The sequence below is a fragment of the Nycticebus coucang genome, chromosome 24 (genome assembly GCF_027406575.1).
Source record: "Nycticebus coucang isolate mNycCou1 chromosome 24, mNycCou1.pri, whole genome shotgun sequence".
NCBI classification, from domain to species: domain Eukaryota; kingdom Metazoa; phylum Chordata; class Mammalia; order Primates; family Lorisidae; genus Nycticebus; species Nycticebus coucang.
In genome coordinates this window covers 11,956,630-11,982,619 of record NC_069803.1, presented here as the reverse complement: position 1 = coordinate 11,982,619, position 25,990 = coordinate 11,956,630, and the positions used below count along the sequence as shown (strand labels likewise).

General features: G+C 44.9%; 1 non-coding gene and 1 pseudogene across 1 annotated transcript; one reads left to right on the top strand and one right to left on the bottom strand.

The window, feature by feature from the left end:
- Nucleotides 1–1,626: 1,626 nt before the first annotated feature.
- Nucleotides 1,627–1,730, bottom strand: LOC128576606 (small nucleolar RNA U13). The gene has a single exon (XR_008377444.1). It is a non-coding gene; the product is annotated as a small nucleolar RNA U13 (small nucleolar RNA).
- Nucleotides 1,731–1,992: 262 nt separating this feature from the next.
- LOC128576539 (spindle and kinetochore-associated protein 2-like) lies at nt 1,993–2,355 on the top strand (annotated as a pseudogene).
- The last annotated feature ends 23,635 nt before the right edge of the window (nt 2,356–25,990 follow it).

The window sequence follows — 25,990 nt, the reverse complement described above, 5'->3', positions numbered from 1 at the left end:
ACAGGTGATCTTGGCTTTTTGGCTAAGATCAGGTGAATAAAGATTGATTTGGCCCCAGAAGTTTGTTTTTTTGTTTTTTTTTTGTAGAGACAGAGTCTCACTTTATCACCCTCAGTAGAGTGCTTTGGCGTCACTGCTCCAAGGCTTAGGCGATTCTCTTGCCTCAGCCTCCTGAGTAGCTGGGACTACAGGCGCCTACCACAACCCGGCTATTTTGTTGTTGTTGTTGCAGTTAGGCCAGGGCTGGGTTTAAACCCGCCACCTTCGGTATATGGGGTGGGCCCAGAAGTTTTACAACCCTATAAAGTCAGAGATTGACTGGTAGGAAACTGATAAGGTATAATAGGGAGAAGGAGCAGGAATCCAGTACAAAAAAATTGCCAAAGTTAAGGTCGCTCCCCTGCAGGGGTGTGCACTTGTGGTTTCAGCTGCTCCAGAGGTTGAGGCAGGAGGATTGCTTGAGTCCAGGAGTTGGAGGCCAGATTGGGCAATGTAGAAAGACTACCAATCCCCCATCTCTAATCAATTAATATTTATGGTGGTCTAGCAGTTAGGATTCCATGTGGCTGGGGTTCAATTCTTGATCAGGGAACCCAAAATAAGCAAAACAAAAACAGTTGCACAGTCCTAAGAAAAACTGACCAGGCGGTGCCTGTGGCTCAAAGGAGAAGGGCACCGGTCCCATATGCCATAGGTGGTGGGTTCAAACCCAGCCCCAGCCAAAAACCACTAATAATAATAATAAATAAAATAAAATCTATTAAAAAAAGAAAAACTAATCACTTAAGCCCAGGAGTTGGAGGTTACTGTGAGCTGTGTGATGCCATGGCACTCTACCTAGGGCCATAAAAAGTAAAACTCTGTCTCTACAAAAAAAAAGAAAAAGAAAAGAAAAGAAAAACTAAGCAGTTTTCTATCAGTTTAGCATCTTTTTTTTTTTTTTTTTGTAGAGACAGAGTCTCACTTTATCACCCTCGGTAGAGTGCCGTGGCATCACACAGCTCGCAGCAACCTCCAGCTCCTGGGCTTAAGCAATTCTCTTGCCTCAGCCTCCCGAGTAGCTGGGACTACAGGCGCCCGCCACAACGCCTACCTATTTTTTGGTTTGCAGTTCAGCCGGGGCCGGGTTTAGAACCCGCCACCCTCGGTATATGGGGCCGGCGCCCTACCGACGGAGCCACAGGCACCGCCCTCAGTTTAGCATCTTTCTTCAACATTCCTTCTCCCATCCCCGTTGATGATATCCATCCCATTTTGAGACCTGGTTAAATCAGCACTATGGTCTCTAGGCTGGTGGAATCAATTGTATCATTTTGCTAGTTCCTGTATTAACAATTGAGAGACTTAAATAAATGAACAGTGCCTATAGCATATATGATAACAAAACTTTGACCTGCTGAGCCAAACCACAACCTCTATAGCCACCAGCTCAAAATAGTCAGAATTTTCACAAGAAGGCTGGCATCTTCCCTATTTTAGCCTCTCTGTCCCCTCACGCTGGGACCAATCATATTTGGCTTGGGAACCAAATATGCTTCCCAAGCCATTCACATAAGATGCCCACTTCTATTATATAGCCCACCTCCAGCTTCCTCTGCCAACAATCTATTTTTTTTTTTTATTTTATGTCAGACTGGTAATGTGCTGATGTTATAACAAGATTTTTTGGACGCACATCTCACCCATGCGCCTGAAAACTCAATCATCCTGTTTATGAACTACAAAAGGATCTGCCAACATTCTTTAATCAGAACAATGCCAGAAGCATCCCTTTCTCTGCCTCCCCCCATTATAAAGCTTCCCCTCTCCCTCACGGCCTTTGAGTGTCTGCCAAGCTCAAGTGCTGCCAAGCTTGCTATTACAGCAAGCTCTGAATAGTCTCATTTGGGTGGTCTTCAGTTATTCCCACTTGTGATAAATAAAACTTTGAAACGTGTGCATTATCTATTCCCTTAAGAATTATGAATTTAGGAGGAATGTCAACTATTCAACATGGAGGCAGAGGTCGAGAAGCTGGAACTGATGTTTCAGAAAGCTGACTCTGATCTGGATTATATTCAGTAGAGGCTGGAATATGAAATCAAGACTAATCATCCTGATTCAGCAGATGAGAAAAGTCCAGTTACACTGTTAAAGGAAATGTCAGCAATAAAGTCTTGCTACCAAACTTTGTATGCACGCTTCAAACTAGTTGCTGTTGAGCAGAAAGAGACTAAGAGCCGCATTTGTGCTACTGTGAATAAGACTATGAACATGATACAACTACAAAAGCAAACAGACCTGGAGCTGTCACCACTGACTGAAGAAGAGAAAAATGCAGCAGAACAATTAAAATCTCACATGCCAGACTTATGAAGGAATGGACTTCCAAAAGGGAACTCTAATAGAGAATAAATCAATTCCACAAAAATTTAGGAAGATGTCTTTTAATGGTTGATGACTAGTGGGAGGGGCTGGTGAAGGAGAAGAAGGTTTGGCTTGAATGACTGAATAATGCTGCCTTTCATATGAGAGAAGAATATAAGAATTAGGGCAGATATATAAATAAAGTTCAGCCAAAAGGAAAAAAAAAAGAATTATGAATTTAACAATTAGAAAGTCATGCTTTTATAGAACTAAATCTATCACATAGAAAATGCTCAATAAATGCTTCTAATGATTCATTTATTTCAATATCTTGCCTTATTTCTGCTAGTTGGAATAGCTAAGCTGGTGGCAATATCAGAATGTGTTATTTATAATCCAGACTCTCAAATCTCAATTTACCTCTCCTTTACCTAGCTATTAACTTTTGTTATCAATATCACTGAAACCCTTCCATACATACCCATATCCATACATAACCATACATAACCCCTGTTGTAATATATAAATGGTTAATATCACTCCTGTCTGTACTACCTGTTGCCAGTGACCAGGACTTAACACTGAGAAAGAGAAATGAATTTATCCATCCCAAACACTTGTGGGTGATTTCCTATACCATCAATCAAAGACAAAAATGGGCTCCCTATATGGCCATTTTTATATCAGGGATACTTATACATGAATATACTAAAAATGGGATTCCACACCAGGCACGGCGGCTCACACCTGTAATCCTAGCACTCTAGGAGGCTGAAGTGGATGGATTGCTTGAGTTCAGGAGTTCAAGACCACCCTGAACAAAATTGAGATCCCCCCTACACATTGGCAGCCTCTCTACTAAAAACAGAAAAACTGAGGCAAGAGAATCAGTTGAGCCAATGAGTTTGAGGTTGCTGTTAGCTATGATGTCATAGCACTCTACCTAAGGCCACAGAGTGAGATTCTGTCTCAAATAAATAAATCAATAAGGAATTCCATTTCCTTGCTGGTAATGTTGACTGCAATGACCAACTTACTTGTTTCCAAACAACATTAACCCAAACTAAACTTCATTTCAGAGAGTCTAATATTTGAAGTTAAACATACAGGCTCGGCGCCTGTAGCTCAGCGGCTAAGGCGCCAGCCACATACTCCTGACCTTGAGCGTTCAAATTCAGCCCAGGCCTGCCAAACAACAATGACAACTACAACCAAAAAATAGCTGGGCGTTGTGGCGGGTGCCTGTAGTCCCAGCTACTTGGGAGGCTGAGGCAAGAGAATCTCTTAAGCCCAGGAGCTGGAGGTTTGGAGGTTGCTGTGAGCTGTGATGCCAGAGCACTCTACCCAGGGCAACAGCTTGAGGCTCTGTCTCAAAATAAATAAATAAATCCTGACTTCTCATCGTTAATTCTATAATTTCAGCACCAAATGGATTTTTTTGTGTGGTACCCTCTAGCCAAGGCTTAGGGAAGGCATAGGAAAAAAAAAAATACCATTCTAGGATAAGGGACATGGATTTTATTTTAAACTTTTTTAATTCAGTTTTTGGCTGGGGCTGGGTTTGAACTTGCCACTTTTGGCATATGGGGCCAGCGCCCTACTCCATTGAGCCACAGGCGCCATCCTGGGACATGAGTATTTATATGTTCTATCATATACACACTGTCTTAAACTTTTTGAGACAAGAGTATCTGCTGCCTGGGCTAGGGTGCCATGGCCTCAGTCTAGATCACAGCAACTTCAAGCTATCTTCCTGCTTCAGCCCCCTAAATAGCTGAAACTACAGGTGCCTGCCAAATGCCCAGCTAATTTTTAGTAGAGACAAGGTCTCACTTTGCTCAGGCTGATCTTGAACTCCTGAGCTCAAGAGATGCTCCACCTTGGCCTCCCAGAGTGCATTTACAGGTGTGAGCCACCTCACCTGGCCAAAATAAACCTTTATAATAATTAAAACCATCTACACATTAGCACCCTCAATATTTCCAGGTTAAAAGGTTGTGGCTAATGTCAAATTATGTGAAGAACTACCCAAGCAGCTAATAAAATATTCTTACATCATGAGTGCTTGTAATAGTCTACCTACTCTTTGGTAGAAAGTGTGGTGGCTCCTTCAGGGAAATATAATTTGTGTACTTTACAAAACATTATTACTTTCTGACTTATCCAGTGCCTCTCACATCCCCAAATAATTCAATATAACCATAGAATTAACTCCTATTTAGTAGATTACTTTTTTGCTATTTTAACTGTGATAATATATATAAAACACGAAATTTGCTATTCCAACTACTTTAAAGTGTACAATTTGATGGCATTAAATACATTCACAATACTGTAAAACCATCACCACTATTTACAAAATTTTTCATCACCCCCAACAGAAACTCTGTACCCATTAAGCAATAACTCCCCTTTCCGACTTGGCCCCTGTGGCTCAAGCAGCTAAGGCACCAACCACATACACCTGAGTTGACAGGTTCGAATCCAGCCTGGGCCCTCCAAACAACAATGACAGCTGCATCCAAAAAATAGCCAGGCATTGTGGCAGGCGCCTGTAGACCCAGCTACTTGGGAGGCGGAGACAGGAGAATCACTAGAGCCCAGGAGTTGGAGGTTCCTGTGAGCTGTGATGCCATAGCACTCTACCCAGGGCGATAGCTTGAGGCTCTGTCTCAAAAAATAAATAAATAAGTAATAACTCCCGTTTCCCTCCTCCCTTCTGCCTCTGGTAACCTCTATTCTACTTTCTGTCTCTATGAATTTGCCTTTTCTACTTTTTTTTTTTTTGAGACATCGTTTCAAGCTATTGCCCTCAGTAGAGTGCTGTGGCATCACAGCTCACAGCAACCTCAAACTCTTGGGCTTAAGCAATTCTCTTGCCTCAGCCTCCCAAGTAGCTGGGACTACAGGTGCCTGCCACAACACCCAGCTATTTTTTTGTTGCAGTTGTTGTTGTTGTTTAGCAGGCCCAGGCTGGGCTTGAACCCACCAGCCTCGGTTGCATGTGGCCAGTGCCTTACTCACTGAGCTATGGATGCTGAGCCGAATTTGCCTTTTCTACATATTTTACATGAGTGGAATAGTACAATGTACATCTATTTAGGATTGTCTTGTTTCACTTACCACAATTATTTTCAAGGTTCATCCATGTTGTGGCATGGATCACAACTTCATCCCTTTTTATGTAGTGGTTTGATTTTACATTTTAATTTTTTACTTCATATCATTGTTTGGAAGAAAGAAATTGAAGCAAGGCAAACATACTTCACTCTGCCATCAGATAATAATGGCTCTTCAATTCCCTGCACCTGTTAATCAACTAAAATAATTAAATATATGCCCGAATTCTCAAAATAGCCAACAAAGCAAATCAGCCCACACAAACCCACACAAAAGGAGTAAAGTACATATTTTACTCTTCTCCTGTCTGGATTGCACTAGCATTAGCAATCTCTTCCTCCCTTAGAAACTTTTCCTTCCTTCCTTCTTACTCAGCCTGCCCAATCCTGAAAATACCTTCCCAGGACCCTAATTTCTTTTCAAACACTCATCTCTATCAAAGTTTCTCCAAAGAACCAACATTTGCAGGGCCGGGCATGGTGGCTTTATGTCTGTAATCCTAGCACTCTGGGAGGCCAAGGCGGATGGATTGCTTGAGCTCACAAGTTCGAGACCAGCCTGAGCAAAAGCAAGACCCCCATCTCTACTAAAAATAGAAAAAACTGAGGTAAGAGGATCACTTGAGCCCAAGTTGGAGGTTGTTGTGAGCTATGATGCCACAGCACTCTACCCAGGGTGACAGCTTAAGACTCTGTATAAAAAAAAAAAAGGAACTAACATTAGCACTTATTAACTTTCAATCTTCAGGGGTTAAAATATTAGCCCTGGAGCCAAAGACCCACTTGAGTCTCTGTTCAACCCTTGCTAGTCTTATGACCTTGAGCCACTATGCCACTATTTAATCTTTCTTAACCTGAGTCTCCTATTCTATGATGGGAAGGATTAAATGAGATAATAAATGTAGAGCCCTCAGCACACTGTGTGGTTTAAAGTAAGTAGTCAGTAAACTATAATTATAGATTGAGTTTCCCTTATCCAAAATGCTTGGAACCAGAAGTTTTAAGATTTGGGAAATTTTTGGATTTGGATATTTGCATATACATACTGACATATCTTGGGGCTGGGCCCCAAGTCCAAACATGAAATTCATTTATGTTTCATATACCCTTTTTGTGTTGTTTTCTATATTCCTTACACACAGTCTTAAAATAATTTTTGGCAATATTTTCCTAATAATTTTGTGCATGAAACAAAATCTGTGTACACTGAATCATCAAAAAGCATGTAAGCTCAGCACCTGGAGCTCAGGGTGCTGGCCACATACATCGGGGCTGGCAGGTTCGAACCTGGCCCGGCCTGCCAAACATCGATGACAACTGCAACAACAAAAAATAGCTGGGCATTGTGGCGGGCACCTGTAGTCCCGGCTACTTGGGAGGCTGAGGCAAGAGAATCACTTAAGACCAAGAGTTGAAGGTTGCTGTGAGCTGTGACTCCAGAGCACTCAACATAGTGAGACTCTGTCTCAAACAAAAGAAAAAGTCACTATATTAGCTGCCCAAGTGGCCAATCTGTGGTTGTATGGCACCACCGTCATTCCTGACTTTATTTATTTATTTATTTAGAGACACAGCCTCAAGCTGTCACCCTGGGTAGAGTGCCGTGGCATCACAGCTCACAGCAACCTCCAACTCCTGGGCTTAAGCGAGTCTCTTGCCTCAGCCTCCTAAGTGCTGGGACTACAGGCACCCACCACAAGGCCTGGCTATTTTTTTGTTGCAATTGTCATTGTTGCTTAGCTGGCCTGAGCCGGCTTCCAACCCACCAGCATGGGTGTATGTGGCTGGTGCCTTAGCCACTTGAGCTACAGGCACCAAGCCTATTTATTTATATTTTTGAGACAGAGTGTCACTGTGTCAACCTCAGTAGAGTGCTGTGACATCACAGCTACAGCAACCTCAAATTTTTGGGCTTAAGCAATTTTCTTGCTTCAGTCTCCCAAGTAGCTGGGACTACAGGTGCCTGCCACAACACCCAGCTATTTTTTTGTTGTAGTTGTTATTGTTGTTTGGCAGGACTGGGCTGGGTTTGTACCCCTCAGCTCTAATGTATGTGGCTGGCACCCTAGCTGCTAAGCTATAGGCACTGAGCCCATTCCTGACTTTAGAATTTATATCCTAGCGATAGGCAATAATTTTCTTTTGTTTAGTTAATTTTTTTTTTTTGCAGTTTTTGGCTGGGGCTGGGTTTGAACCCGCCATGTCTGGCATATGGGGTTGGCTCCCTACCCGTTTGAGCCACAGGCGCTGCCCAGGCAATTATTTTCTTACACTTATCCACACATAAGTACTTAACAGCAAAAAAAAAAAAAAGTAGGAATACCATTAATACATGGTATAATATGTTCAGGTTAACTGACTGCAACCTGTCACATGATGTCAGGTGGCATCATCACGTCACTTGTGGCATCCTGTCAGTGCCCAAAGCTTCAGATTTTGAAGCATTTCAGATTTTGAATTTTGGGATAAGGGATACTCAACCCATACTGTTATCAGAACTCAACCCTTCAGCTCAACTCTTTTTCAGAGATCATCAATGATTTCCCAATTGCCAAATCCAGTGGCCTCTGTGGCAGGTTGCGTAACTGAGTAGTTGATAATTATTCACTTCCTCTTCCTGAAGGAGGATTGTATACTTCTCTCCCTGTTGAACATGGGCATGGCATGGGGCTTGCTGTGGCTAATAAAACGTGAGCAGAATGACATCTGACATCCAGAAAGAAGCTTTGATGTAAGAACCAGCTTGTGGGCTGAGGGCCTGTTGCTCAGTGGTTAGGGTGCCGGTCACATGATGCACCAGGGCTGGTGGCTCCGAACCTAGCGGGGGCCTGCTTAAAAAGACAAATAAATAAATAAAAATAAAAATAGCTGGGCATTGTGGTGGGTGCCTAAAATCCCAGCTACTAGAGAGGCTGAGACAAGAGACTCACTTGACCCCAAGGTTGGTGCAAGCTGTGACACCACGACACTCAATGGAGAGCAAACCCACTTGCTTGTCCCCCATAAGCCCTTACGATATTCCAGATCAGGGCACTTGTCAATCCAATCTTGGGTTGATGATGACCTAGATTAGAACCATGGCCCATCCCCAATGGACAGGTAGTAGGTGCGAGATGTAAGCTCCGGGTTTGAAAGTCCCCTGTCAGAAAAAGTGTGGACTCACTGAAACCTACAGGAAAAACTTGCTGGGAGAAAGCTAAGTACCAACCAGGGCCCTGCTTACTTCATCTTTTCCTAAATGTTCAACCGTCTCCTCATACGACATCTCTAGTTAGTCTCTACTTGTTTTTTCAGGTGTTTGTTTGAGACAGAGTCTCACTCTGTCACCTTGGGTGGAGTACCATGGCCTCAAAGCTCACAGCAACTTCAAACTCTTGAGTTCAAGTGATCTCCCTGCCTCAGGCTCCCATACAGGCACCCACCATACTGCCTAGCTAGTTTTTCTATATTTAGTAGAGCCAAGGGTCTTGCTTTTGGTCTCAAACTCCTGAGCTCAGGCAATCTTCCTGCCTCAACCTCCCAGAGTGCTAGGATTACAGGCATGAGCCACTCCGCCCGGCCTAGTCTCTCTCTACTTGTAACACTATCCTATTCTCAAACATGGCCTCCTGCTCGGAAAGTCAGTCACTGCAGTAACCCCTTGCTTGTCAGTCTTTTTGACAAGGACATACACAGCACATCCATCAGACCCAACGCCAACCTTTTTTTTTTTTTTTTGAGACAGAGCCTCAAGCTGTCACCCTGGGTAGAGTGCTGTGGCATCACAGCTCACAGCAACCTCCAACTCCTGGACGCAGGCAATTCTCCTGCCTCCACCTCCCAAGTACCTAGGACTATAGGCACCCGCCACAATGCCCATCTATTTTTTGATTGCAGCCATCATTGTTGTTTGGCAGGCCCAGGCTGGATTTGAACCCACCAACTCAGGTATATGTGGCTGGCACCTTAGCCGCTTGAGCCACAGGCGCCGAGCCCCAATGCCAACCTTTACCTTATGCTTTTGACAAGACAGACTCATTCTCATCCTTTACATTCATTCACTTCTGTAGCAACTCAGTGGATCTAAACCATTTACATATTTTAACTTGACCTCTGACAGTTTTTTGTTTTGTTTTTAGACACAATTTCACAGTCAGCCAGGCTAGAGTGCAATGGCACTTTCATAGCACACTGCAGCCTTGAACTCTTGCTCTCAAAGTGAGTCATTGTAGTGACTCACCACCTCAGCCTCCCAAGTAGCTGGGACTATAGGTGCATGCCACCACATCTGGCTAATTTTTTATTTATTTATTTATTTTTTTTATTTTTTGTAGAGACAGAGTCTCACTTTACTGCCCTTGGTAGAGGGCCGTGGTGACACACGGCTCACAGCAACGTCCAGCTCTTGGGCTTAGGTGATTCTCTTGCCTCAGACTCCTGAGCAGCTGGGACTACAGGCGCCCGCCACAACGCCCGGCTATTTTTTGTTGCAGTTTGGCCGGGGCTGGGTTTGAACCCGCCACCTTCAGTATATGGGGCCGGCGCCCCACTCACTGAGCCACAGGCGCTGCCCTATTTTTTTATTTTTTGTAGAGCCAGGAGGTTCTCACTATGTTGCCCAGGCTGGTCTTGAATTCTTGATCTCACGCTCCCAGGAACCACACTGCCAGGCCTATCTATGTTTTATATTTGAAATAAAAGGAGGGAAGAAAGATATTCAATAACTTGTCCAAAGTCATCCAGCAGGTAAGTGGTTCCCCACAGATGCAAACCCAGCAAAGGCACCTGGCTACAAAGCCTGTTAATCAATCCGGTGCATGGATGAATCACCTTAGTCTTCTCCCTTTCTGATGATTAATTAAGCCTCTAGGATGCCAGAAACTGCTCTAGACACTCAGATTACACCTTGGTTCTTGTGCTGTATGACTTTATTTTACAGCAAGTATTTGATTTGGGAGTGTCAACTCTAGATATCCATGCTGGGTATAATTTCTTGCAATTTCCTTTGTCTAGTGTAATGATGGCCTAGCAAATGTCATGTCTCTTATTCACCTTGTCAATTTTTTTTTTTTTGTAAACGGTAGAGTGCCGAAGCACCTGTGGCTCAAAGGAGTAGGGCACTGGCCCTATATGCCAGAGGTGTCCTGTTCCAACCCAGCCCCGGCCAAAAACTGCAAAAAAAAAAAACAAAAAAAAACCCGTAGGGCGGCGCCTGTGGCTCAGTGAGCAGGGCGCCGGCCCCATATGCCGAGGATGGCGGGTTCAAACCCAGCCCCGGCCAAACTGCAACAAAAAAATAGCCGGGTGTTGTGGCAGGCGCCTGTAGTCCCAGCTACTCGGGAGGCTGAGGCAGGAGAATCGCCTAAGCCCAGGAGTTCGAGGTTGCTGTGAGCTGTGTGATGCCACGGCACTCTACCAAGGGCAATAAAGTGAAACTCTGTCTCTACACACACACACACACAAAAACAAACAAACAAAAACACAGAGTGCCGTGGTATCACACAGCTCACAGCAACCTCCAACTCTTGAGGCGATTCTCCTACCTCAGCCTCCAAAGTAGCTGGGACTATCAGGCACCTGCCATAACACCTGGCTATTTTTTTGTTACAGTTTGGCAGGGGCCAGGTTTGAACCCACCACCCTCAGTATAAGGGGCGGGCGCCTTAGCCACTGAGCCACAGGAGCCGCCCTCACCTTGTCAATGTCCATTCTGTGCCTATTGTTTTATATCTGAAGATCAAGAACATACAACAGGTTTGAACCCAACCCAGGCCTGCTAAACAACAATGACAACTACCAGCAACAACAACAACAACAATAGCCAGCATTGTGGCAGGCGCCTATAGTCCTAGCTACTTGAGAGGCTGAGGCAAGAGAATCACTTAAGCCAAAGCATTTGAGGTTGCTGTGAGCTGTGACAGCACAGCACTCTACTGAGGGGGACATTGTGAGACTCTGTCAGAAAAAAATTAAATAAATAAAGTTTGGCACCTGTAGCACAGTGGTTATAGTGCCAGCCATATACACTGAGGCTGGCCGGTTCAAATCCGGCCCAGGCCCAACTAAACAACAATGACAACTGCAAAACAACAACACAACAAAATAGCTGGGCGTTGTGGCGGGTGCCTGTAGTTCCAGCTACTTGGGAGGCTGAGGCAGGAGAATCGCTTAAGCCCAACAGTTGGAGGTTGCTGTGAGCTGTGACACCACAGCACTCTACCAAGGGCGACATAGTGAGACTCTGTCTCAAAATAAGTAAATAGGCTGAATAATATTCCATTGTATGTGTAGATCACATTTTCCTTATCTATTCATCTGATAATTAACTTGTGGGTTGTTGGTTGTTTCCAATTTTTGGATATCGTGAATAAGGCTGCTTTGAACATTAATGTTCAAGTATATATCTGTTCGAGTTCTGGCTTTCAATTCTTTGGGGTATATATTGAGAAGTAGAATTGCCGGATCATATGGTAATTCTATTTTTTTTTTTTTTTTGCAGTTTTTGGTTGGGCTGGGTTTGAATCCGCCGCCCCTGGTATATGGGGCTGGCGCCCTATTCCTTGAGCCACAGGCATGGCCCGGTAATTTTTTTTTTTTTTTAAGACAGGGTCTCACTATGTTGCCCAAGCTAGAGTGCAGTGGCATGATCAAAACTGACTGCAACCTCAAACTCCTTGACTCAAAGTGATCCTCCTGTCTCAGCCTCTTGAGTAGCTGGTACTACAGGCAGACACTACCATGCCCAGCTAATTTGTAAAACTTTTTGTAGATATGAGAGTCTTGCTATGTTGCCCAGGCTGGTCTTTAAGTCCTGCCCTCTAGCAATCCTCCTGCCTCAGCCTCCCTAAATTCAGAGATTACAGGTATAAGTCACTGTGCTTGGCCTCATATGACAATTCTACGTTGTTGTTTTTTTGAGACTCTGCAATTACAATGATTTTAAATTCTGCCTTAATCATATGTTATATTTCTAAACTCTATTCTGATCAATTAATATGACTTTAGTCATAGGCAGTGGATTTTCTTGAGGAGTAATACACACATACAGCCTATAATCACACATTTTTTATTTCCAATGCCTGTCCACAAGATGGTGCTAGCTCACTGAAAGAATCTGCTTGCCAACCATCAAAGACCAAAAGTAAGCATAACGTCAAGCAATTGCTCTCTCTGTATAGACAGAGGCTGCCAAAAGAAGTATATACATTTTAAGAAAAAAAAAAGAAACTGTGGCGGCGCCCATAGATCAGTGGTTAGGGCACCGGCCACATGTTCCAGGGCTGGTGGGTTTGAACTCAACCCGGGCCTGCTAAACAAAAATAAATAGCAAGCATGGTGGCAGACACCCATAGTCCCAGCTACTAGGGAGGCTGAGGCAAAAGAATTACTTGAGCCCAAGAGTTTTATGTTGCTGTGAGTAATGACACTACAGCACTCTACAGAGGGTGACAAAGTGAGACTCTGCCTTTAAAAAAGGGGGGGGGGGCGGCACCTATGGCTCAAAGGAGTAGGGCGCTGGCCCCACATGCCAGAGGTGGCAGGTTCAAACCCAGCCCCGACCAGAAATTTCCAAAAATAATAATAATAATAATAAGGTAACAAATTGCAATACTCAATATATACCTATAGCATTTGTTTTCTTGTATATTATATCTTGTATCTCTTATAATGGCAGAAGTCAAATGTGACTTCAATGAAAGAATTTTAGTAGTTTTTTCCTTCCTTAACATGTATATACATTTTTTTTAGCACTCTCTATAAATGAATGAATAACTTATAATATGGTATTTTTAGGTAAATACATTTTTTTCTTCCATGAGCTGGGTGTGGTGGCTCATGCCTTTAATCCAGCACTTGGACAGTTCAAGGAGAGAGGATTACTTAAAGCCAGGAGTTCAAGATCAGTCTGGGTAATAATGAGACTCCATCTCTAGCAGTGAGCTATGATAATGCCATTGTGGCTGACACCCGTAATTCTAGCACTCTGGGAGGCCCAGGTGAGTGGATTGTCTGAGTCCAGGAGTTCTAGACCAGCCTGAGATAGAGCAAGATCCCATCTCTAAAAAATACCCCGGGGCGGTGCCTGTGGCTCAGTTGGTAAGGCGCCGGCCCCATATACCGAGGGTGGTGGGTTCAAACCCGACCCTGGGCAAACTGCAACAAAAAAATAGCCGGGCACTGTGGCGGGCGCCTGTAGTCCCAGCTACTCTGGAGGCTGAGGCAAGAGAATCGCTTAAGCCCAGGAGTTGGAGGCTACTGTGAGCTGTGATGCTACCGCACTCCACCAAGGGCAATAAAGTGAGACTCTGTCTCTACAAAATAAAAAATAATAATAAAAATAAAAATAAAAAATAGCCAGGCATTGTGGCAGACACCTGTAGTCTCAGCTACTCAGGAGGCTGAGGCAAGAGGGTCCATTTAAGCCCAAGAATTTGAGGTTGCTATGAGCTGTGACATCACAGCACCCTATCAATGGTGACAAAGTAAGGCTCTGTCTCAAAAAAAACAAAAATTCTTTTTTTCTCTACTTGAGGTACAACTATTAGCAGCAACGTGAGTGATCAAAACTATAAAAAGTTGCCAATTTGGTAAGTTTCTTCAACATAAAAGAAAATCTCTTTTTTTTTTTTTTTTTTGAAACAGAGTCTCACTATGCCGCCCTCATAGCAACCTCAAACTCTTGGGCTTAAGTGATCTCTTGCCTCAGCCTCCCAAGTAGCTGGGACTACAGGTGCCCACCACAATGCCCGTGGTTGTTGTTGTTGTTGCAGTTGTCATTGTTGTTTAGCTGGCCCAGGCCGAGTTCGAACCTGCCAGCCTTGGACCATGTGGCCAGCACCATAAAAACTGTGCTATGGGCACTGAGACAAAAAATTTTTTTTTTTTGAGAGGAAGTCTCACTTTGTCATCCTTGGTAAAGTGCTGTGGCATCACAGCTGACAGCAACCTCAAACTCCTGGGCTTAAGCGATTCTCTTGCCTCACCTCCCGAGCAGGTGGGACTACAGGCGCCCGCCACAACACCAGCTTTTTTTTTTTTTGTAGAGACAGAGTCTCACTTTATCGCCCTCAGTAGAGTGCCGTGGCGTCACACTGCTCACAGCAACCTCCAACTCCCGGGCTTAGGAGATTCTCTTGCCTCAGCCTCCTGAGGCTGGGACTACAGGCGCCCACCACAACGCCTGGCTATTATTTGGTTGCTGTTGTTATTGTTGTTTGGCAGGCCCAAGCTGGATTTGAACCCACCAGCTCCCTAGCTGCTTGAGCTACAGGCACTGCGCCCTCGGGCTAGTCTTAAACTCCTGACCTCAAGCCATCCACCTGCCTGGGCCTCCCAGAGTGCAAAGATTAGAGACAAACATCTAAGATGGATACCTCATTTGTAATGCTCTGTTTTGTCTAAAGCAAAAATAATACATTTGTTTCTTTTTTTGTTTGTTTTTTTTTTTTGTAGAGACAGAGTTTCACTTTATGACCCTTGGTAGAGTGCCATGGCATCATACAGCTCACAGCAACCTCCAACTCCTGGGCTTAAGCGATTCTCTTGCCTCAGCCTCCCGAGCAGCTGGGTCTACAGGCGCCCGCCACAACGCCCGGCTATTTTTTGTTGCAGTTCAGCCGGGGCTGGGTTTGAACCCGCCACCCTCGGTATATGGGGCCGGCGCCCTACCGACTGAGCCACAGGCGCCGCCCCAATACATTTGTTTCTTATTGTTGCTGTAACAAATTGCCACAAACTTGATGGCTTAAACCAATTTTTATTTTATTTTATTTTTGAGACAGAGTCTCACTATGTTGCTGTCGGGAGAGTGAGGTGGCATTACAGATCACGGCAACCTCCAACTCCTGGGCTTAAGCGATTCTCTTGCCTCAGCCTCCCAAGTAGCTGGGACTACAGGTGCCCCCCAGAACGCCCGGCTATTTTTTGTTGCAATTTGGCCGGGGCCGGGTTTGAACCTACCACCCTGGTATATGGGGCTGGCACCCTACCCACTGAGCCACAGGCGCTGCCCTATGCTTGATTTGTTTTTATTTATTTTCTACTTTTTTTTTTTTTAGAGATAGAGTCTCACTTTGTCGCCCTTGGTAGAGTGCCATGGCATCACAGCTCAAGTAACCTCCAGCTCTTAGGCTTAGGCAATTCTCTTGCCTCAGCTTTCTGAGTAGCTGGGACTACAGGTGCCCGCCACAACGCCTGGCTATTTTTTTGTTGTTGCAGTTTGGCCGGGGGTGGATTCGAACCCACCACCCTCAGTATATGGGGCCGGCGCCCTACTCACTGAGCCACAGGTGCTGCCCACTTGATTTGTTTTTAAATGAGTTATTTTTGTGGCTAACTTTTGTGTTCTCTAATCTTGATTTCCTATGGAATAGTTACCCTAAAAGTATTTGTTCAAGGGAAACATTAACAGAGTTCCTAAATATATTGAGAAACCTGAGGAGAGAATGTGATTTGAAACAATTCCCCCTTTAGGATCATTAACTTAGCCAAACCAGCACATGTGGACTGAGCTCCTTCTGAGTGTCAGTCTTTGTGCTTGGCCTTGGAGATTGAGTGGAGAGCAAACGCAGGAAGGATACCCACCATCTGGTGATTAAAATCTTAGGAGAAGTGGTTATGAAAAAGGAAAAAATATTAAAACAAAATAATGGGGCCGGGTGAGGTGGCTTACACTTATAATCCTAACACTCTGGGAGGCGGAGGTGGGTTGATTGCTTGAGCTCAGGAGTTCAAGATCAGCCTAAGCAAAGGCCAGACCCTGTCTCTACAACTAATAGCCAGGCCTTGTGGCAGGTGCCTATGGTCCTGGCTACCAGGGAGGCTGAGGCAAGAGGACAGCTTAAGCCCAAGAGTTGGAGGTTGCTATGAGCTACGAAGAAAAGGCACTCTAGCAAGGGTGATAGCTTCAGGCTTCAGACTGTCACACAAAAAAAAAAAGTTTTTTTTTTCTCCCCCAGGTGGTCGGAATCCATATGCAGAGAATTGGATGTGATGAAATGTTGTAGGGTTTTGCTGTGGCAGTGAAAATGGGAGCAACAAAGGCTGACTTTGACAACACGGTTGCCATCCACCCTACCTCTTCAGAAGAGCTGGTCACACTCCGTTAGGAACCAGAGACTTGTAGACCCTCTGAAATGAACCAAGCAGTCACATTCACATTCTGTTCCAGTTTTACATACTGCTTTATTCTAATCAGGATCTTCTGATAGTGGAAATTTTTAGTACATAAATCAGAAATTTGTTGTGTCACCCAGAATTGATTTTCATTTGCTCATGTCTCACAGTATTTTAAAGTTTTTCTTTTCTTTTTTGAGTCAGAGTCTCCCTCAGTAGAGTGCTGTGGCATTATAGCTCATAGCAATCTCCAGCTCTTGGGCTTAGGGGATTCTCTTGCCTCAGCCTCCTGAGTAGCTGGGACTACAGGCGCCTGCCACAACACCCAGCTATTCTTTGGTTGCAGTTGTCATTGTTGTTAAGCAGGTTGGGCCCACGCTCGAACCCGCCAGCCTTGGTGTATTTGGCCGGCACCATTCTCACTGAGCTATGGGTACCGAGCCTTAAATTTTTCTATTAAGAGCTCTGTGCTAGTTTATTTTTTTTTCCTATCTACCTTCATCGCAAATATAAAAAGCAAGTATAAAACTATGTGAAGTACAATTAGGTTAATGTACTTGAATGGATATAGCTTGTTCATTTTTATAGAGGAAGATGATGGCATCTCTTTCTAGTTCAACAATGCAGGTGCACAGAATCTGTATAGATTTTTCGAAGCCAGTACTGTGGTCTGCATATTGCAAAGCTGCTTCCAGGATGTGAACATTCTCTATAAGCATGTAACACAGGAGGCCCGCCTCCTTTATTTTATGCTTTTTCTTTTGTTTTATTAAAAATGGTTTGTATTGCCGGGCATTGTGGCGGGTGCCTGTAGTCCCAGCTACTCGGGAGGCTGAGGCAAGAGAATCGCTTAAGCCCAGGAGTTGGAGGTTGCTGTGAGCTGTGTGAGGCCACGGCACTCTGAGACCAAGGGCCATAAAGTGAGACTCTGTCTCTACAAAAAAAAAAAAAAAAATGGTTTGTATTATTTTTATGAGATAATGTATATCAAATTTGGGAAAGACTGGAGGAAGCTGGTTAAATGTGTGAGGGACAGCTTAGAAGAGATTTCTGCTTTCCAAAGGAGGTGGATTCAGATACAAAAAAGTCTCTTTCTTTGCCAAGGGTTTTATATGTCAGTGAATAATGTCAATATCTGTATGCGTTCTTGTCATTTTATTTTTTCTGAAAACTTGAAAATAAAATCAGTCTTATCAAATTTGTTATTAATTTAATTGGTACCAGTTTTTTGTTTGTTTTTTGAGAGTTGGGGTCTCAGTATGATGTCCAAGCTGGCCTTGGAACTCCTGACCTCAAGCAATCCTCCCACCTCATCCTCCTGAGTAGCTGGGACTACAGGCATGTACCACCATGCCAGACAGATTTCTCTTTACAAATAAAGACCAGTGGTATAAAACAGTGGTCCTCAACCTTCCTAATGCCACAATGTATTTTCATTGTTACAAAGGGGTTGTGACCCACACATTGAGAACCTCTGGTATGAAAGAAAGATTTAACAGATTAATGGTTGAGTTCAAAGAATAGCCTAAAAATCACTTGGGTTTTTAGCACCTTATTTCTGTTAATTAGCCCATACCAGCTAGGGAGGCTACTTGAATTATTCCTTTCAGCGGGGTGGGGTAAGGGTGAGGAGTCTCAGTCTGTTGCCTAGGCTCGAGTGCCATGGCCTCAGCCTCCTAAGTAGCTGTGATTATGGGCACCCGCTACAGTGCCCAGCTAAGTTTTTACTATTTTTAGTAGAGATGGAGTCCCAGAATGTGGCTTAGGCTGGTCTCAAACTCCTGAGTTCAAGGGATCCTCCTTGAATTCAGCCTCCCAGAGTGCTAGGCTTACAGGCACGAGCCACCGCACCTGCCCCTTTTACTGAAAATCGTTCTGGTTGGCCATGGCTAGTTGTTGCACTGCCTTTTAAAATAGGCCCAATGTCAATGAAAGAAAAATACTGGATGAGTAGGTTATATATTTGTGGGGTAAGAAATTGGATTTCCAACCTGGGTGCAAACTGACGTAACCATTTTCTTCCTCTTCCCCTCCAGCCTAAAAGAGTGTGCCAAGGGTGTGGGCTCCACTGTCCTGGTGGGTTTCTTCATCTGCACAGGCCCTGACCTGTGTGTGTCTATCAGGAAGAGGGAGGCTCCAATGGTCTTATTCATCCTAACACCCTGCATTCTTGACCCCATGCATATCTTTTGTGCTGCCTATGAACTGGTTCAACAACCAACTTGAAAGTAACTATTCTGTCTGCGTTCTCATTAGTCCTCAAACCAGCTCAGTCATTTCAATGATGTGGTCTAACAGCCTCTATTACCCACAGCACAGGGGAATATAACGACACATGTTCTATAATATGTGGCAATATAGGCGCTCAGTGGATATTTATTGAAGGAGAGGCAGGATACTTGCTTTCAAGTAACCTTATCTAAAGTGAGGGAAATCGGGTGGGCGCCTGTGGCTCAGAAGGTAGGGCACTGGCCCCATGTACCGAGGGTGGTGGGTTCAAACCCAGCCTCAGCCCAACTGCAACAATAACAACAAAAATAGCCATGCACTGTGGCACGCGCCTGTAGTCCCAGCTACTCAGGAGGCTGAAGCAAGAGAATCCCATAAGTCCAGGAGTTGCAGTTTGCTGTGAGCTGTGATGCCACGACACTCTACTGAGGGCAATAAAAAAAAATAATAAGTAAAATAAAATAAAATGAGGTAAATCATTTCCATAACAGGACAAAATTAAGCACAGTATGACTGTATGATTTATTGATAAAAATGAGACACTGTTGAAAATGAAAGGGGCACTTTCTTTTTTTTTTTTTAACTAACGATGAAAAAGGGGCACTTTTAATAATTGAGACAATAAAGGCTAGGTGTTATGGTTTACGCCTATAATCCTTGAACTCTGGGAGGCCGAGGTGGGTGGATTGCTTGAGCTCATGAGTTTCAGATCAGCCTGAGCAAGAGCTAGACCCCTCCCCTCCCTTAAAAAAAATAGCTGTGCATTGTGGCCAGCACCTGTAGTCCCAGCTATTTGGGAGGCAGAGGCAAGAGGATCACTTGATCCCAAGAGTTTGAGGTTGCTATGAGTTATGATGCCACGACACTCTACTGAGAACAACAAAGTGATACTCTGTCTCAAAAAAAAAACAACAAATTGAGGCTTGAGGCTTGTGGCTCAAGCGGCTAAGGCACCAACTACATACACTTGAGCTGGCGGGTTCGAATCCAGCCCGGCCCACCAAACAATGGCGGCTGCAACCAAAAAATAGCCGGGCGTTGTGGTGGGTGCCTGTGCTCCCAGCTACTTGGGAGGCGGAGGCAGGAGAATCGCTTGAGCCTGGAAGTTGGAAGTTGCTGTGAGCTGTGATGCCACAGCACTCTACCCAGGGTGACAGCTTGAGGCTCTGTCTCAAAAAAGCAAAACAAAACATTGACATGATAGGTGGAAATTAGTACTTTCCCAAACAAATGGGACATTGTCATTATCCTAGATGATTCTTCTGTTGGTAATGAAGAGGTCATTTGATGATATTCAACTGGCAGATGGACAGCCCTAGACCATCTAAAAGAGAGTCATTTCTACATTTGTCAAGTAGGCAGGGATAAGGGAAAGCTGGCCTCAGCTGGGACTGTCAACCAGAGTACCTGCATGTATCCCCCTCAGCATGGCAGCCTCAGAGTACTGGACTTACCTGGGAGCTCTGGGCTGTCAGAGTGTTCTGAGAATCCCAGTGAGATGCTGTAAGCCTTATGACCTAAGCTTGGAGGTTCTAGAATGTCACTTCTGCCACATGACATTTGTTAAGCAAGTCACTAAGGCCAGCTCAGATGCGGGAGGAAGTGACTGGGACTTCACCGCTCAGTGGTAAAGAATTTGTAGCTATCTTTAATCAGACCTGGCAATCTCCCACTCAGAAGTCTTGACTAAAGTAGTACCTTTGTGAAGCTTTCTTTAATAGTTTTGTGTATTCTCCTAACACCTTGACACATAGTAGGTCAATGCTACGTCTTCACCTTTTGTACGTCTTCTTCTTTTCTTGAGACAGAGTCTTGCCCTTTCTCCCAGGCTAGAGTGCCATGGCCTCAGCCTAGCTCACAGCAACCTCAAACTCTTGGGCTCAAGTGATCCTCCTGCCTCAGCCTCTCAGGTAGTGGAACCATAGGTGCGCATCACTGTACCCAACTAGTTTTTCTAGTTTTAGTAGAGATGGGATCTCCCTCTTACTCAGGCTGGTCTCAAACTCCTGACCTCAAATGATCCTCTGGGGTTGGCCTCTTAGGGTGTTAGGATTATAGGCATGAGCTACCATGCCAGTGTGTATGTCAATTTTGAACTTAGGGCAGTCATTTCTGTCTTCTCTATGTTATGTTCATGTATTATTGGGATGCATTGCAGCAACTTTGGATGGAAGAGGGGAAATTGTGTTTCTATAGTTTCTGTATCTCTCTCTCTCTCTTTTTTTGAGACAGAGTCTCGCTATGTTGTCCAGGCTACAGTGCTGTGACACAGCAACCTCAAACTCTTGGACTCAAGTGACCTCTTGGCTCAGCCTCCTGAGTAGCTGGGACTACAGCTGCCCATGCCTGGCTATTTTTAGAGACGGGGTCTCACTGTTGCTCAGGTTGGTCTCAAACTAGAGAGTTCAAGCAAACCACTCACCTCCGCCTCCCAGAGTGCTAAGATTACAGGTTTGGTTTTTTGTTTGTTTGTTTGAAGCAGAGTCTCACTCTGTTGCCCTGGTTATAGTGCCATGGCATCATAGCTAACAGCAAACTCAAACTCTTGGGCTTAAGCGATCCTCCTGCCTCAGCCTCCCTTGTAGCTGGGACTACAGGCACCTGCCACAATGCCTGGCTATTTATTTATTATTTATTTTTGTAGAGATAGTCTCACTTTATCACCCTTGTGAGAGTGCCATGGCATCACACAGCTCATAGCAACCTCCAACTCCTGGGCTTAGGCGAGTCTCTTGCCTCAGCCTCCTAAGTAGCTGGGACTAGAGGTGCCTGCCACAATGCCCACTATTTTTTGTTGTTGCAATTTGGCCGGGGCCAGGTTTGAATCTGCCATGCTTGGTATATGGGGCCGGCGCCCTATCCACTGAGCCACAGGTGTTGCCCTTATTTTTTTTGCGACAGAGTCTCAAGCTGTTGCCCTGGGTAGAGTGCTGTTGCGTCACAGCTCACAGCAACCTCAGACTCATGGGCTTAAGCGATTCTCTAGCCTTAGCCTCCCTGAGTCAGGGACTACAGGCGCCCGCCAAAATGCCCAGCTATTTTTTTTGTTGTTGCAGTTGTCATTGTTGTTTTAGCAGGCCTGGGCCGGGTACAAACCCTCCAGCTTCGGTGTATATGGCCGGCGCCCTACCCACTGATCTATGGGCAGTGCCCTACTTTTAGAGACAGGGTCTCACTTTTGCTCAGGCTGGTCTTGAACTTTTGAGCTCAAGTGATCTATTCACATCGGCCTCCCAGAGTGCTAGGATTATGGGCATGAGCCACTGCACTGGGCCCAGATGAAGCTATTTGAAGATGAAAAATCTTTGTGTAGGGCCCGGCTTGGTGGCTGAGACCTGTAATCCTAGCAGTCTGGGAGGTAGAGCCAGGCGGATTGTTTGAACTCAGAAGTTTGAGACCACTCTGAGCCAGTGTGAAACCTCCTCTCTAAAACTAGCCGCGCATTGTGGTGGGCACCTGTGGTCCCACCTACTTGGGAGGCTGAGGTGAGAGGATCGCTTGAGCCCAAGAGTTTGAGATTGCTGTGAGCTATGATGCGATGGCACTCAACCCCAGGGGAAGTGAGTGGGACTCAGTCTCAAAGAAAAAAAAGGGGCGGCACCTGTGGCTCAGTGGGTAGGGCTCTGGCCCCATATACCGAGGATGGCAGGTTCAAACCTGGCCCCGGCCAGCTAAAACAGCCATGAGAATTGCAACAAAAAATAGCCGGGTGTTGTGGTGGGCGCCTGTAGTCCCAGCTACTCAGGAGACAAGAGAATTGCTTAAGCCCAAGAGTTGGAGGTTGCTGTGAGCTGTGATGCCATGGCATTCTACCAAGGGTGACAAAGTGAGACTCTGTCTCAAAAAAAAAAAAAAAAAAATCTGTGTATTTTTACCAAGGGAATGGAGCCAGTATGCAAGGGTGTGGGGTGGGGATTGACGATGCTGTCACAAAATGTGATAAATGAAGGGATAGCTTCTTTCAGAGCAAATGCTGAATAATTTATTATTCATTCATTTATTTATTTTGCCAGACAGAGTCTCACTATGTTGCCCTCAATAGGGTGCTGTGGCGTCACAGCTCACAATAACCCCAAATTCCTGGGCTTAAGTGATTCTCTCACCTCAGCCTCCTAAGTAGTTGGAACTACAGGTGCTCACCACAATGCCCACCTATTTTTTTGTTGTAGTTGTCATTGTTGTTTGGCAGGCCCAGGCTGGGTTTGAACCCACCAGCCCTGGTATATGTGGCTGGTGCCCTAGCTGCTGAGCTACAGGCACCACGCCAAGAAAATTTTATTTATTTATTTATTTATTTATGTATTTATTTATTTTTGAGACAGAGGATTTTTGGGAGTGGGGGGCAGAGTATCACTTTATCACCCTCAGTAGAGTCCCATGGCATCACAGCTCATAGCAACCTTCAACTCTTGGGTTTAGGCGATTCTCTTGCCTCAGCCTCCCGAGTAGCAGGGACTACAGGTGTCCACCACAACACCCAGCTATTTTTTTGTTGCAGTTTGGCCGGGGCTGGGTTCGAACCCACTACCCTCGGTATATGGGGCCACAGGCACCGCCCCTAAGACAGAGTTTTACCATGCCACCCTCGGTAGAGTGCTGTGGCATCACAGCTCACAGCAACTTCAAACTCTTGGGCTCAAGCAATTCTCTTGCCTCAGCCTCCCAAGTAACTGGGACAACAGATGCCTGCCACAATGCCTATTTTTCTGTTGCAGTTGTCATTGTTGTTTTAGTTGGCCTGGGCCAGGTTTCAACCCACCAGCCTTGGTATATGTGGCTGGCACCCTACCCCCTGAGTACAGGTGCTGTCCAAATGCTGAACATTTTATTTTTTATTTATTCATTTATTTATTTTTGAGACAGTTTCACTTATTAACCCTTGGTAGAGGCTGTGGTGTGACAGCTCACAGCAACTTCCAACTCCTGGGCTCAAGCGATTCTCTTGCCTCAGCTTCCCGAGTAACTGGGACTACAGGCACCCACCATAATGCCCGGCTATTTTTTTGTTGCAGTTTGGCCGAGGCTGGGTTTGAACCCACCACCCTCGGTATATGGGGCTGGAGCCTTACCCACTGAGCCACAGGCATCACCCTAAATGCTGAACATTTTATTTATTTATTTTTGGAGACAGAGCCTCAAGCTGTCACCCTGGGTGGAGTGCAGTGGCTTTACAGCTCACAGCAACCCTCCAACTCCTGCCTCAGTGATTCTCCTGCCTCAGCCTCCCAAGTAGCTGGGACTACAGGCACCTGCCACAATGCCCAGCTATTTTTTCTTTCAGCCGTCATTGTTTGGCGGGCCCGGGCTGGATTCGAACCCACCAGCTCAGTGCTGAACGTTTTAAAATGCTTTGTTTTTCATTTGTGCGAGCAAAGGGATCTATTTTCTTCAAAACCAGAAATGATGATATGTTTATGTCTTCCTCTTTTTTTTGAGACAGAGTCTCAAGCCCTGGGTAGAGTGCTGTGGTATCACAGCTCACAGCAACCTCCATCTCCTGGGCTTAGGCAATTCTCTTGCCTCAGCCTCCCAAGTAGCTGGGACAACAGGTACTGGCCACAATGCCTGGTTATTTTTTTTGTTGCAGTTTGGCCGGGGCGGTGCCCTACTCACTGAGCCACAGGCACTGCCCAAGGGATTCTCTTGCCTCAGCCTCCCAAGTAGCTAGGATTACAGGCACCCACCACAATTTGTCATTGTTGTCAATTATTGTCATAATTGTTGTCATTGTTGTTTGGCAGGCCTGGGTTGGATTTTGAACCCGCCAGCTTAGCTGCTTGAGCTGCAGGCACCAAGCCTGTGAATGTCTTCTTACTGGTTAGATAAATGCGTGGTTCCTCAGAAATACAGCCCCAAGCTTGAAAACTGGCTCCAACCTATCTTTCCAACCTTATCTGTCTTCACATTCCACATTCCAGCCAGACTGGAAGAACAAGTTGTCCATCCCAGCCAACATCCTCTGCGTGGGAAGGAGATCTCTTTGCTCTTTCAGGCATCACTTCTCATTGCCTCTGCTGCATCTCTGCCTGGGGTATTCTGCTCCCCCTGTGAACTTGGCCTTCCTTCCATAGAGCTGAACTCCTCTCCCCCGCACCACCCACCAGCCAAAGCTGCACTCAGGACCTTTGTGAAGTTGTCTGCTTTACTGGTCTGTAAACTTGAAGATGAAGTATGTCTTAATTCACTCTAGTATTTGTTTATTGCTTCTCATATTCAGACATGCCAATCTAAATAGCAAAGAGAAGCTTTCTAAGAGAAAATATGTTTATTTGGGAAGAGAGCATTGCACTGGGAACACACATCCTATAGTAAACTATGTGTGTACTCAGGAAGGAAAGGGAAGACAAGGATTTTTATTTTTTTAATAGCTTAAGTATTTTATTTGTTTGCAACTAAGCTTGTTAACACTATATAATGAAAATGTACAAAGAATAATGTTGCAGTTTTTGGTTAGATTTAAGTCAAAGACATTCATTAATAAAGAATCTTCCAATGTGAATATTCCAGAAATTTCTCTAAGCCATCTCATCAGAACAACTGTCTCTGAATATAACCTTACTTTAGAAGGTACTGGCGTATATTTGAATTAAACTCAGAATTTTTCAAAATAAGCCCTAATTAAAATAACTATTCTATATTGAAACTAAACAATATTAACAGAACTTTCCTTTCCAGAAACAGTAATAAAGGAAACAAGGCATTTTGTAAAATGTGGTCCTGAACAAGTCACAGTAAAAAATAAATGTATACTTAACTTCCACCTCCTCAAAACAGAGGCTACTTTCTGTTCCTTAGCCTTGGAAATAAGGTGAAGAACAGCCGATAAGCAACTTCAGGCAGGGGGTTGCCAAAACAAATCTCAAACAGTTGAACATGGACACCTCAAAAGAATTGGGGGGAACCTGACCAAAGGATCAAAATTCTAATTTTAACAACTGATACAAAGGTGAAGTGCTTCTCCCAAGCAGCAGTGCCGCCAGGGCCTGACCCAGCCCCTGGCCCACACTCACCTGTGTTATGCTCCGGAGTAAACCCTGATGCTCCTGCTTCAGGGGAGACCTCCTCCCCTTGGAGGTTCAGTGTCCAGGGAGTTCTTGATAGTGTAAATGAGAAGAGTGCTGACTCCACGTGGGTATTTTAAGGCTTGGAGTCAAAGTATTTTTCTAACACAGCTAGGCAGAGTCCATGTGTCAATGGCCGTC